This window comes from Cajanus cajan, chromosome 8 (genome assembly GCF_000230855.2).
Source record: "Cajanus cajan strain Asha chromosome 8, NIPB_CcT2T_4, whole genome shotgun sequence".
Lineage (NCBI taxonomy): Eukaryota > Viridiplantae > Streptophyta > Magnoliopsida > Fabales > Fabaceae > Cajanus > Cajanus cajan.
In genome coordinates, this window is record NC_138524.1 from 53,272,987 (window position 1) to 53,287,002 (window position 14,016).

Below are 14,016 nucleotides of genomic sequence, written 5' to 3' on the forward strand. Positions count from 1 at the left end.
TACATCGTGTCAAACATCCAACACCAGATCATGTACACGTCCCTACTGATGCATCACACATCTAGCATTGTGTTACGCACCCCACAGTGCTAATGCATTCCATTACTAGCACCGATATCATGCATACGATTGTACCTGATGCATCACACATCTAGTACTATATCATGCATATGACCATGCCCACAACAATCCATAAATAACACCATATCACGTGCACGCCCTTAGCGGCCTGGTGTCACGCATACGATTATGCCCAATCATCACATCACAGTTCACAATTCAATTCCACATCACATGCACAACCAACATTTCCACACAAAATAATAAGTCATACACATATATTGCACAACCCCCTCATACACATCAATCTTTAACTTTAATTCACAATTAATTTACATTCCATCCAGCACATGAACCATTTATATCTCTTCATACAATAGTTATTACTGAACATCATATGATTCACAACCATCATCAAAATTAATCAATATAATACCATATTTCACAGTTCCACGTCAAACTCATTCAATCATATCATAAGTATTATAAGCGTCACTAAGAAATCATAAATCATCACAAACATTCCAAAAAGGGGGTCCCAAAACGTCAAAAATGCAAACTAAAATAGAATACCCGCGTCGGGCACCGTAAATCCTGATAGCTGGACCATAATTTGAGTTATACACATCCTTTTTGAGTGATTCCAAAGTCATTAGAAAGCTAACACCCAAAACTACAACTTTTGTGAACAACACAAAATATTTCGCGCACTAGAATGGAGACTAAACTTATAAATCACATAACTCAATCAATTCTTAATATTTTTACACGATTATAGAGTCTAAATTATAACCCCAAGTGTCTACTTTCTAACCCAACAAACAAAAATTGATTTGGTTAATCACATAGAAAGATACTACAAAAATACTAAGATACATCTATAAGTAAAATCTCTTAATTACTCATTAATTCATATAATTAAGGGTGTTCATCAATCTATAAGAATCCTAACTTACAGAACACATCCCAATGAATTTAATTATCATCTAGATCATCAATTTCACCAAACAATATAATAACAACATTTATAAATTAATATAAAATCTGATTGAATCATCAATTTTATAGAATCTTAACTCAAATAGTAAAACCTCCAATTTTTCTAAAACCTAACTCACTTTTCTACAATATCGTTCTCTCTCCCAGATCATCATTTTTACAAATTGTTTGCATATTCCTAATCCTCAATACATGCAACATTTAATGGGATCATCAATTCCTCAGACAGAAATAATATGAAATTACCCATAATCCTACAAGATTCCTCCTCTACCTAATTACCCCATGTGACTTTGCATACAAATAATCTTTTTATCCCGTACCTGGTTGTATAAATCCAAATAACTCTGATGTAGGGGAATTCGTTCTTGATCTTTTCTTGGATACTCCTTCTTAGAGCTCTTTGTTTATCCTCTCTTTCTTTGCTAACCCTTCAGAATGCAAACGAGGCAGATAGGGTTAACTATGTCTGACCCCTTTCTTAAAATAATTCACTGGACTGGGACAGTCCAACTCATCTTCCTTCTCTTCTGACCCGCTTCTCTTTTTCCCAAAATAATTAAATAAAATAAATACATATACAATATAAAATATTTTTCCTCTATAATAATAAGAATAATAATATAATTCTGATCCAAAATATAATAATATAATTTCAATATTAAAATATCTTATAAAATCAAATTTTTGTATTTTAAAATAAAATATATAATTTATCAACTCTTGAATTATCCCTTAAAATATATAAATAATTATTTAAAAATGTTAATAAAAATACCTATTTAACACATACAAAATAATTATTTAAAATGTACAAAATAATATTCCCCTTATAATAATAAAATAATATTGATCAAATACTATGTAATAATAATAATAATAATAATAATATTTTGAAAAATGGGGTATTACAACAGCAATGACTAATTGTGCTTACAAATTTTAATAATGGTACAACCTGGAAAAAAATACAAACAGTTAAAACACATTTAAACTTTAATATATTATAGAAACTTAAATAATTTTCATTTTCTATTATATGTGCATTTTTTTACCCTTTTTAAAATATTTTATAAATTTTTGTATCCACTAATTTTTTTTCATTTTAACTTTTGATGTCAATATTTTTATTTATTCATAACTAATTAAAAATATTTAATATATATATGTGTGTGTGTGTGTGTGTTAAGTCAAACGAATCAATTCCCAACAAAGTTTTCAATGAGACAAATTTAATACATATTGTTATTTCTAACATGCGTGTTAGTGTTTCAAAAAAACATAAGTACATGCAAGTTGAAGAACAGAGCATGTGCCATTTCTTATACTAGAACCAAGATAAAGGAAGGAAAGCTTCAAGCATTAGACGGAAAGGTCAAACGAAGCCAAGTCTAGCACAAGAAGGAAAATGATCAAGCTGCAGACGAAGCACATTCAAGAATGAGAAGAAGTTCATACACACCACAGATGAAACTTCTTCAACTACCAGACGAAGATTAGTCAAGGAAAAGAACATCACGAGGATCAAACGAAGCAGAGTCAAATGCAAGATGAAATACGACATGAGCACCAGACGATGTTGGATCAAATACCAGACGTAGGTGTGTCAAGCACAACATAAAGTGCAACATAAGGATTCAGACGAAGGTTGGTCAAGAATCAGACGAAAGTCAACTACATATCAGACGAAGGACATAACAGACTGAAAAGCATTCCAGACAGAAATGAAGTCTGTCCATCTACAATATTGACCAGACCAAAGGAATTCAAAGCATTGATGACAAATGCTCAGACAAAGATCAACTCTTGAGATGCACATGGACTACTAGACGCAGACAAAGACTATCATGCAAGCATTTGAAGGATCGAGTCTCAAGGGACAATTCAGGCATCGTCTACAATCATACAAAGAGCTCTCAATATGATCGCGTGCTGTAAGGAAAAGAAGAAGAAGAAGAAATGGAAGCCCAAAAGTCAAAGCATGCGTGTGTCAAAAAAAGTACATTACTTTTTCAGATAAAGACAACGCCTCTGCAGCTACGATGACCGAAAAAGGAGAAGAAATTCCTAGGTCACAGTGAAAGTCAAACACTGTAGCTAACTGATGGAAGAGCATGGGCTAAAGGCCCAACCACTAGAGCTATTCCCAGAAGATTACTTGAAGACTTGACTGCTTCAGAGCTTAATGGGCCCAATGGGCTTGGTGGGCCTAGGGTGCTTCTCACATGGACCTTACTTGAATAAACACTATGTTTTATTACATTACTTAGTATAGGAAGTTACTTTGATTTTTGGTCTTGTATTTTGACCATAGATTAGGGTTTTTGTATTTGGGCTTATTTTTGGGCTTCTTGAGCTTTGGGCTTTTGATACCCAATATTAGGCTCATTCTTCTTCTTGTAATTTTTCCTATTCATTGTATTTTCTTGACCATTGTATTTAGGTCATTAGATTAGGGTTTAAGGAGGATTAGTAGTTTAATTGAACTAGGGTAAATTAGGTTAAATTTATGATGTATTTAAGTTGCATTTAGGTCACACATTTGGCACCACCTTGGATGCACAAGTGTGACACCGAAATGCAACCCTAAATGCATACTAAATTCAATCTAATTACATTAAGCACTCATGGGATTGGTCATACACATGTGTGACAAGATTTGAATTCAAATTCAAATTTGAATTCAAATCTTGGCGCTAACATGGTAGCCACTCATGTGGCGCCAAGTGTACTCCTAGTTTTCGGATGCATATATGCTCCCTCCTTCACCTATTGTACTCACTTTGAATCATATATGAAATTTGTGAGCCATAGTGCCGAGTTTCTCTCTCAAAGTCTCTAAGAGTTCACCTCCAAAATCCTAGGAATTTCACCTTATTCCTTCTCTTTGAAGTGAGCTCTCCATTGATGCTTAAGCTTGGATACTTCCCTCCATAGCTTAGGAACTTTAATTCCGAGAATCCTTCCTTCTCAAGTGCTTGAAGTTTCGGATCCAAGTCTCCTTTGAAGAAGATCCTAGCCGAGGTGAAGAATAGGAGAAGAACATCATTTCACTTCTCCTACCTTTGCCATCACAAACAAAAACTTAGAAGACTTCATGCAATGTCTATAAACAAGAAGCAACATTTAATGCAAAATCAAGTGCATTAAATGAAAGATCGAACTAGTCATGAACGACTACATTCTGCTTCAACGAACACTTGCAATGGGCAAATTTTATAGAGGCTATAAATATGTCATGACTCCAAACCTGGAATGGTTGGCGAAGAGTGATTCCAAGCCCAAGAAGCAACGAAACCAGAGATAGAGCATACATAGTCAAATGTACAATATTGTATTTATCTTTGTAGACTAAGGAGTTCTAAGTGTAACTTAGGAACATAAAGCTTAGTGAGTGTAGTAAATCTTTGTATCCTCTCTGTGAGAGTAAACCACACACTCAAAACAAATTATCTATCATATGTAAAGCCTGAAGAGACTAGGGAAAGAATACTTGTATAAGCCTGGAGAGGCTTGTCAAAGAATCCTCACTAAGAGCCTGAAGAGGCTGAACAAAGAATACTAGCGCTAATGAGTGAAGTTAGCGGGCCAGGAGTGGTCGATAATCCTCACTGAGAGCCTGAAGAGGCTGAACAAAGAATACTAGCACCAATGAGTGAAGTTGGCAAACCAAGAGTGGTTGATAATACTCGGGAACCAGGAGTGGTTGAGAATACTTACTAAGAGCTTGAAGAGGCTGAACAAAGAATACTAGCGCCAATGAGTGAAGTTGGCGAACTAGGATTGGTTGATAATACTCGTGAACCAGGAGTAGTTGAGAATACTCACTAAGAGCCTAAAGAGGCTGAACAAAGAATACTAGCGCTAACGAGTGAAGTTGGTGGGCCAAAAGTGGTCGACAATACTCGGCAAACTAGAAGTGGTGATAATACTTGTACTTAATTGAAAATCTAATGGAACCTTTCAATTGAAGGAGACTAGACGTAGCTCAGTCTGAGCGAACCAGTATAAAACTCTTTGCACTGTTTTACTCTTCTCATACACAAATTTATTTCTTTGGTATTTCATACTGAAAATCTTGTTCACTGCTTATTTCACACTACAACAGCTTTCAGACGAAAAACATCTTTTGTTTAACTTATTATTGCAAGAAACACTCTCGTGCAGACAATAAAACTTGCAGACGCAAAACTCTTTTAAATGTTATATTAAAAGTAAACGTAAGATGCATCTTGAGTTTGAAAACGTTAGTATGAAATATGAAAAAGCCTTTTATGCAAAAGGATTTCTTTAAACCTTCACACACACATATTCAACCCCTTTCTATGTGTTTTTCCTCTAACTTCAATATATATATATATAACCTAAATAATAGAAACTGAAATTGAAAAAAAAAATCTAATGGAATCTCATACCATGAACCTAAAAAAAAACATAGATAAATGATTTAGAAAATACTTATATCATAAATACTTAAATATCAGTTTAAGCCTATTACAAGCTAGTTTTTTTTAACCAAAATATACTTACAAATTTTTAATAAATAGTCTTTTTTTGAATACATAAATTAAATTATATTAAAATTCGTAATATCTTAAGGAAATAAATGTTTTTAACATATATATTATAATTTAGATTTATGATAAATAAATCATATTACAAAACAAGGTTGTTGTTAATTATTTGTGTTCTTTTAAAAATATTGAAATTCAATTTAAAAATAAAGATGAAAAAGATGTATCGAAGAAAATAAAATGTTAAAAGACAATTTTATAAACACTTTTGTTGAAGAGAAAAACTCTTAAAAATGTTCTCTTAAACAATAACTCCTAAAAATGTTCTCCATCAAGATATTTATTGAAATTTTCTTAGATAGGAAGTGTTGAATCCTACCTAAATATAATTTTTAATAATGAAAAACAGTAAGTTTCAAATTTTAATACAGGAAAGTTCTCATGTGTGTGCTAATAATTTTGTTCAGGTGTTTTAGAAATACTTATAATTATTCTAAAGGTTGTTTGAGCTTAAGCAGTCAAGAAGATATACAAGACATCTTTATATATGAATCAATCTAGTTGGACTGCCAATTAGCAATAATTTCTTGTTTGTCACAAGCAAGAAAATGAGCATCTTGTGTCTCTGTTTAAAAAGATTCAAGTTAAACATTTCTTCTCAGGAGGAATTTCTTAAAGACTTGGCTCAAAACACTAGAACTTTGAGTTATCTATCAAAAGGCTTTAGTTAAAACATAGCTTTTCAGAAGACTTGTACTAAAGACTCTACTTAGAAGGCTTGAAGAAAATATTTACTCAAAAGGTACCTCATCTGAAGAAAAAGTTGATGATACTGAAAAAAAAAAAAACAAAGTACAATGATGTGAGCTCTACTTAAAGAATAAGTTAGCTTCAATGGATTTATTTTCAAAGACTATAAAGGGAAGACAATGGACATGTTTTGAAGCAAACAAGATCAAAGAGAGAAATCAAAACACAAGTTGTCAAGTTGCAATCTTTGCTTCATATTCTAATTCGTTCAGAAATCTCCACTTTAGTATTTTGTAAACCTTATTCCTACCCAAATATGAGTGTGCAGAGGTGTAGGAAGGTAGAAAGGAATCATAATACATTTTGTGTAATCTCGTAGCAAGTTTTTGTGGGATTGTTTTCTCAAAAAGATTGTTAAGTGAGAAAATCTCAACAAGAGGTTCAGTGTTTGATAATAACAGTAGGTGGTTGTGTAGTGGTGTTGTATTAGCAGGTGGTTGAGTTGTGTTAAATAGTAATTGGTTGTGATACTGAAAAACCCAGAAGTTTTTGCGAGGACTAGATGTAACCCAACAGTTAATGAATTCTCTAGAGGCCTCACATTGCATCTGGAAAACAGGAGTCTTATACCAAACAGTGTTTTTGTTATGATAGTATCTCTCACTATAGACCTGGTTTCAATGATCCAACCACTGAAATTGAAGATTAGTATATTGTGAGGATACCATAAAAACACCAGCACGATTCAATGGTTAACGAGTTCTCTAGAGGTCTTGCATGGTGCCTAAAAAAAGATGTATTTTTATAAAATTCCACATTGGATAGCTCTCTTATGCTTCTCCCTCCTAGTTGGCTATATACGAAACCCCCTAGCCAAGGGATTAGAGAACCAAAAAAAGTTGCATAGCTTCCCCCTTCTCTATATAAATCTTTAAGTGATAGTGAGGTTTTTGTATAGCGTAGGGCTTCCAAAACACGTCCCACACGCATTTGGGAATTCCCTTATAAAAGACTTGCTTCGGAGTTTCTAAATTTTTCTCTTTTATTTATTTTATTTATTTTTTTATTTATTATTTCATTTCTTTACTTATCATTTTATTTATTTTATTTATAATTCTTATATGCCAATAAAAAATCATGTAGATAATAGGTATTTTTCGTCATGTAAATAATATTAAATAACAAAAGGGGATAAGATATTTAAAATATTATTTATTATTATGCTAATATCATCATAGGGTACCGATTTAGGACGTTGTAGGGTTCCTAACACCTTCCCTACACGTAATCAACTCCCGATCCCAATTCTAGCTATGAAGGTCGTTATTATAATTTCAAAATCTTTTCTTTTTCTAATATTTTGAGTAAAATATCGGTGGCGAATCCTTCCAACTTTTCTCAAAAACTGTTGGTTATGGATTAGTTTGGTCTCTGGGCATTCCCTAACCAATGAGATTTTCAAAACAAAAGTCCAAACCATCTGTGGGCAAGATCAAAATTTTTCAAGTTTTAACAGATGGTGATTCCACTAGGAAAGCTTAAAGAGGGTCAAGCCTAAATAAATGATGAAATTAGCAAAATAAGAATAATAGTTCAAATATTTTTTCCTTTTACTTTGTTTGTTTTATTTGTTTGGCTTTGATATTTGTATGTTTGTTTAAATTTCGCACATGTTTGAAATAAACAACTGTAGACAAGCCCTTGCACACAACAGTTCCCTCTACACCCAAGGGCATGAGCGTGTAAATATAGGGAGTGGTTGACGTACGATCGGTCCAAGAACAGACTTAGAGCCTACAAGCTTTGTCAAAAATCACACTTAAGGTGATAACCGATTACTCTTGCCCGAAATATTGCGTTAGACCTTAAAGTTTGTCAGGTAATGAGGATAGAGGTACTAGATCCCTATAATGGGGCCACCTTTGGAGCCTTTAAAGACTAGTGAGAAAAATTAGAACTTTCCTATACAAAGCACTTTCTTTGACAGGGTCCCCAAACCATGGATTTAAATGTGACCATTCGTGGGTGTACATTGATTGAGCATATGTGTGTGCATTTGTTTATATTATTTTTTTCAATAAGAGTAGATTGGATTTTAAAACAAGCAAATGGATAATGAAGAAATAAAAAAATTTATACCCTTTTGTACATTCTTAGGTTATCATCTCATTAACATCATATAATTAGTTTCTTATTTTAAAGGAAATGAATAAAAGAAATTCCTATCTTTACCATGTATCATCATAATAGAAACATGATAAAGTTCAGGCAAAAAAAAATGACATGCATTCTAGATTAGCTCATTAATTCTCATTCATTTTATTTTATTAGTTAAGGAAGGATTAGGTAGCAACATGTATAGAAAGTTAAGAAAAGTGAATGTTCTAATGTACGATAGTATCTGCGCTCTAAAGAAAGACCCAAATCAATTTTGAAAATATTATAGTTGGGCCCTTGCTTTGATATGTCTGTTGAAGAAAACCTTGTTAGAATCTAATATAAACATTTTGAAAAAAAAAGAACCCACTATGACAAAAATGTTTTTTTAATATAATTTTTGGAGCAAATTATCAGTCTACTAAGACAAAAATTTTGATACAAAAAAAAAACAAATAGTGCATACTTAGGCATTAATAAGACGTGTTTCACACAAACATCAACTACTTAAAAATTTCTTTAGATTCTCGCTTGATATTGTCAAAATCTATTTAAGCATTCACCAATAAACAAATTAATGAGACTAATATTTATCAATTCTCAACTTTCTCTACATTTTACATTACATTCATTTAAAACATATCCATCCTTGTAAAAGAATAAATAAGAATAAAAAGGAAAATTAATCTATATGCATTAGTCGGAAGTAATGGAAAGTAAGTTGTTGGTAATCAAACTTGTACTCTAGAGCGGGGCACACTTAATGGTTAAACTAGTTATGATCCGAGTGGGTAAAGGGCAAAGAACGCCACAACCTTTAATTATCAAGATGCCAACTTTTTCCCTAAATGACAAGATAAAGCCGTGTCGTGGGACCGTGAAATCCAAGCGGGATAGGATGAATGACTAGGAATGGACAGACCCACACTCTTGATGAGTTGCAAGCTAATAAAGAGAACCTGAGGAGGACGACGAATCCTTCAAACATGTAAGGCAAAATGAATAGAGCTTTCTTGCAAAGATAATTTCAATAGAGAGAGGAAACATTATACTTAAAAGCATTGCTTGTTAAGAACCCGCTAGAACGAAAACACATAAAGGGCATTCTAGGAAAAATTAGGTTAAAAAAAATGAACTCGCTAAAACAAGGGTGTTAGGCAAAAACAAAACAAAACAAAAAAGGGCTAAAGAGAAAGCAATGTTTATTCGAGCTAAAAATCGAAAGGCATCCTAAATGTTCCTCTTGCGAAGTAAGACTCCATGGAAATTCTACTCCAAACTCTATTATTGCTTCTACCTATAGCTACTTCCTAGGAAAGGCTCAGGATATAGGTCGACAACACCTTCATAGGGGAAGAAGCTGATGAAGTACCTCTCCTTACATGAGATCTTCTGAAGCGCCAACATCCAAGCAAGTGGAGGACTAGCTCTAGTAGTTAGACCACCTAGGCCTCTCTAAGGGGCACCTTCCTTCTATTTCTCTGTGTATGAGTAACAAACTTAGGGCATGTATGGCCCCTCGAGCTACATTAAAAGGGCACATGTAGATCAAAATATTATTTTAATGCCATATTTTTTTATCTATCTCATTTTTTTTTTCTCTTTACTTTAAGCCTTATTAAATAACCTGCAATAAACAAAGAAATTTGAAAGCATAACTTAAACAATAACCTGCAATAAACAATAAAAATTGAAAGCATAACTTAAACTTAATCGGGGTTAATAAAACAAAGAAAGAATCCCATATCTCAAACGAACGATACAAAAACATAAGCCTGGCAAGAAACCCACTAAAGGGGGTTGCACAAAAACTAGGGCAAGGTCTGCTAGGGGACCCACAAGCAAAAAGGGTAACTTAGGCAAAAGTAAGGATCAAAAGAAAAATGTCCGCTAGGGAACATATCTCAGGTGACCAAGGCTAAAGTTAGGACGTTAAAGCATCAACCTGAGTTGAAAACTGAAAGGCGGCTTAGGGGGGATGATTCAATCAAAGCACGACCCCAAGTCATCACTCAATTTCTAAAACAGGAAAAGGATAAGTACAACAACTTCCCTACAATGGATACGCTTTGTTTATTAACCTAAACACTAGCCTACATCAGCTAGCCATTCTTCTAAAAATCATTTTTGAAAAAATCCCTTTTAATGAAACTTTTGCAAAAATATATATGTATATATCCCCTTCCATTCTTTCCTCTTGACCTATATGGCATTAAGGTAATTTGAGAGATGCGCAAAGTATGCATAGTGAACACTCACTAGGAAAAGTTGGAGGTGTCCTAAAATAGAGTCTAGGTACACCTGATCTAAGGGCTAATATATCATATCCGGTATAGGCGAGAGGCCCAGACTGCATAAACCTCTGGTTCAAGAGGCAACACCTGGAATGAGTTTGACACGGCTAAAGGCTAATAATCCACCCGAATAATTAATGTGCATAGATTAATTTCTTAAAAGTAAAATCAATATGCATTTAAGCATTAGCATAGAGGCATCATTGCATAGCATGCATATGGTACAAGTATGCACAAAAGGGTATAAGTTCACTTTTAATAAAAAATTGAAAAAAAATCCAAGTTATTCTTTTTTTGCATTTTCTTTTGCATTCTTTGTTTGTGTCTACCTGCTACGAGTCAGGGGGAATCATCAGGCCAAAGCACTCGTAAAAAGCTCAACATCCAAACAAGGCTTTAAGAGCCAAAATCATGTCAAAATCCTAGCCCAAACAAGGGCACTCCCTACAAGTGGTTCCATATAGCCACCAAGCAAAGAAAGACACGTCAACAACAAGATGGAGTAGAACCATCCAAAGAAGAATACGCGAGCCTACAAGCACAAAGAAGTCATCGCGCTTTATTATGTCTTTGATCAAGTTATACTCTTCAACTAAATCAAGCATGATTCAAGAGAATGCCAAGACTAGGAATGAATTCCTCACCAAAGCCAGGTGTGGCTTTCAAAATAATAATTATCAATAAAGACCCAACAAGCACCATCACCATGGAGAAGGGATCTTTCCACCAATAGTGATAGGAAATGACAATACAAAAAAGGCAAAGCTTCAACACAAGAAAAAATCGTAATAAAATCAAGATGTAGAAAAATCCTCAACACGAGGATTCAACTACCAAGCAAGGGGTAGAGTCTACCTATAGCAACGATCCCATCAACCCAATCAAACTTCCCAACTCGACAAAATCAAAATCATTAAAAGCCTGCAAGACAACCACAACACCCTCAAGCCACATCAGCAAATATCACATCACCACAGGAGCTTACTTGTCCTCTAGCAATCACTTCGACAACTCCAACACAAAAATCAAGACATCCACACCTACCTCTTGGTGGTCAAGACATCACTTCAATGAGCACCACCCCAAACAATACTCCCACATTACATCCACAAGGATTCACTTTAGTAATCACACATCAAGAGGATAATCTTTCACCCACTAGCATAGAGGCATATTAAGCACCTTTTGTACGTCATCTTTTGGACAGTCTCCATTACAAGTCAAGCAAACAAACGAGGGCATCACCAAATTCCTCAAACTACATCATCACAACAGGCGGCCTAGAGAGGCCGACACAATAATACTCATCATCACAACAGGTGACCTGGAGAAGCTAACACAATAATACTCATCATCACAACAAGAAACTTGGAAAGACCGGCACAATAATACTCACCATCACAATAGGCGGCTGGGAGAGGCTAGCACAATAATACTCATCATCACAACAGATGACCTAGAGAGGTCAGCACAATAATACTCATCATCACAAAAAGCGGCCTGGAGAGGCCGGCACAATAATACTCATCATCAAAGCAGGCAGCCTAAAGAGGTTGACACAATAATAGTCACCATCACTAAGCAGACAGCTTGGAGAGGCCGACACAACAATACTCAACATCAAAGCAAGACACTTGGAGAGACATCACAATACTCGCACAGTAGGAACAACACCAGAATCCCTACCACACATCCCATTCAAACTTTGTAGGCCTAGAGAGACTGCGTAGAAATACTCAACCCTGTAGGCTTGAAGGGGTCGCATAGAAATACTCAATTCTATAGGCTTGGAGAGGTCGCGTGGAAATACTCAACTCTGTAGGCTTGGAGAGGCCATGCAGAAATACTCAAAAGGTCAACTGAAGCCTAATATCAGTCTAGCTTAGAGAGGCTGGATCAAGGAACACTCACCCCTCATCTCGATTTGAAGACATCGTCGATTTCCTCAAATCATTTAACGACATCGAGGGCACCGTCAAGTTCCTCAATTCAAAATCAGGATCACCCTCGAGTATCCACCAAAGGTTCTTACGTCCACCTTCACAAAGGGCGTCAACATCTATTCATCTCGATTGGAAGACACCGTCGAGTTCCTCAAATCAACGAACGACATCGAGGGCACTACCGAGTTCCTCAAGTCAAAACTAGGATCACCGTCGAGTATCTGCCCAAGGTTCCTATGCCCACCTTCACAAAGGGCATTAACATTTATTCATCTCGATTTGAAGACACCGTCGGGTTCCTCAAATTAGTGAACGACATCAAGGACACCACCAAGTTCCTCAAGTCAAAACTAGGATCACCATTGAGTATCCGCTCAAGGTTTTTATGCCCACCTTCACAAAGGGCATTAACATCTATCCTTCTCAATTTGAAGACACCGTCGAGTTCCTCAAATCAGTGAACAACATCAAGGACACGACCAAGTTCCTCAAGTCAAAGCTAGGATCATCGCTGAGTATCCACTAGAGGCCGATTGAAGCCTTTAATATCAGTCCAACTTGGAGAGCCTAAGCTTAGATAATACTCACTCTGTAGCAAGCACAACAAGATTTTCACTTCAATACCACAGAGAAGCAACTAGAAGAAATGGCGTGGAGCATTTACATAAAGATAGAAGATTAGTTGGTACAGTTTTTCATCCTTGTTACTCAATGGAGTATGCAACCCAACATCAACTACTCCAAAGAGCAAGGATACGGGCAAACCCATCTATCTAAATGAAGCAATGTGGAAGCACCTGCACAAAGAAGCAAAGAGAAGACCCGGACGAAATTTCTATGTCTTTACTTGCCTTTGGAAAAGCAACATCTAACCATCCAAAGGACAATTAAAGAGAGGTAGTTGTAGACACCCAATTTCTTCTGGGGTACCCAAACCAAGGACAAAAGTCTACTAGAGCGAGACAAACGACCCTTGAGGTCTAAATGCATTGGGAAGCATTTTTCTTATGATAATATCTCTCGTTACAGACCTAATTTTGACGATCCAACCATTGATGTTAAAGATCAATGTATTGACAAGATATCATCAAAATTTTAGCATGATCTAACAGTTAACGAATTCTCTAGAGGCCTCTCACTACAGTTAGAAAGAGCAGCACGTACGGCCCCTAAAGGCCCATAAAACTAAAAAAAACTGATCTGGAGCATGGAATGTCAGTTCCCAAATTGGAACAGCCCGTTCCCAATGTTGGAACGGCTTGTTCCCCTTTCTAGAAGATTTTACATTGAGCAGCGTTT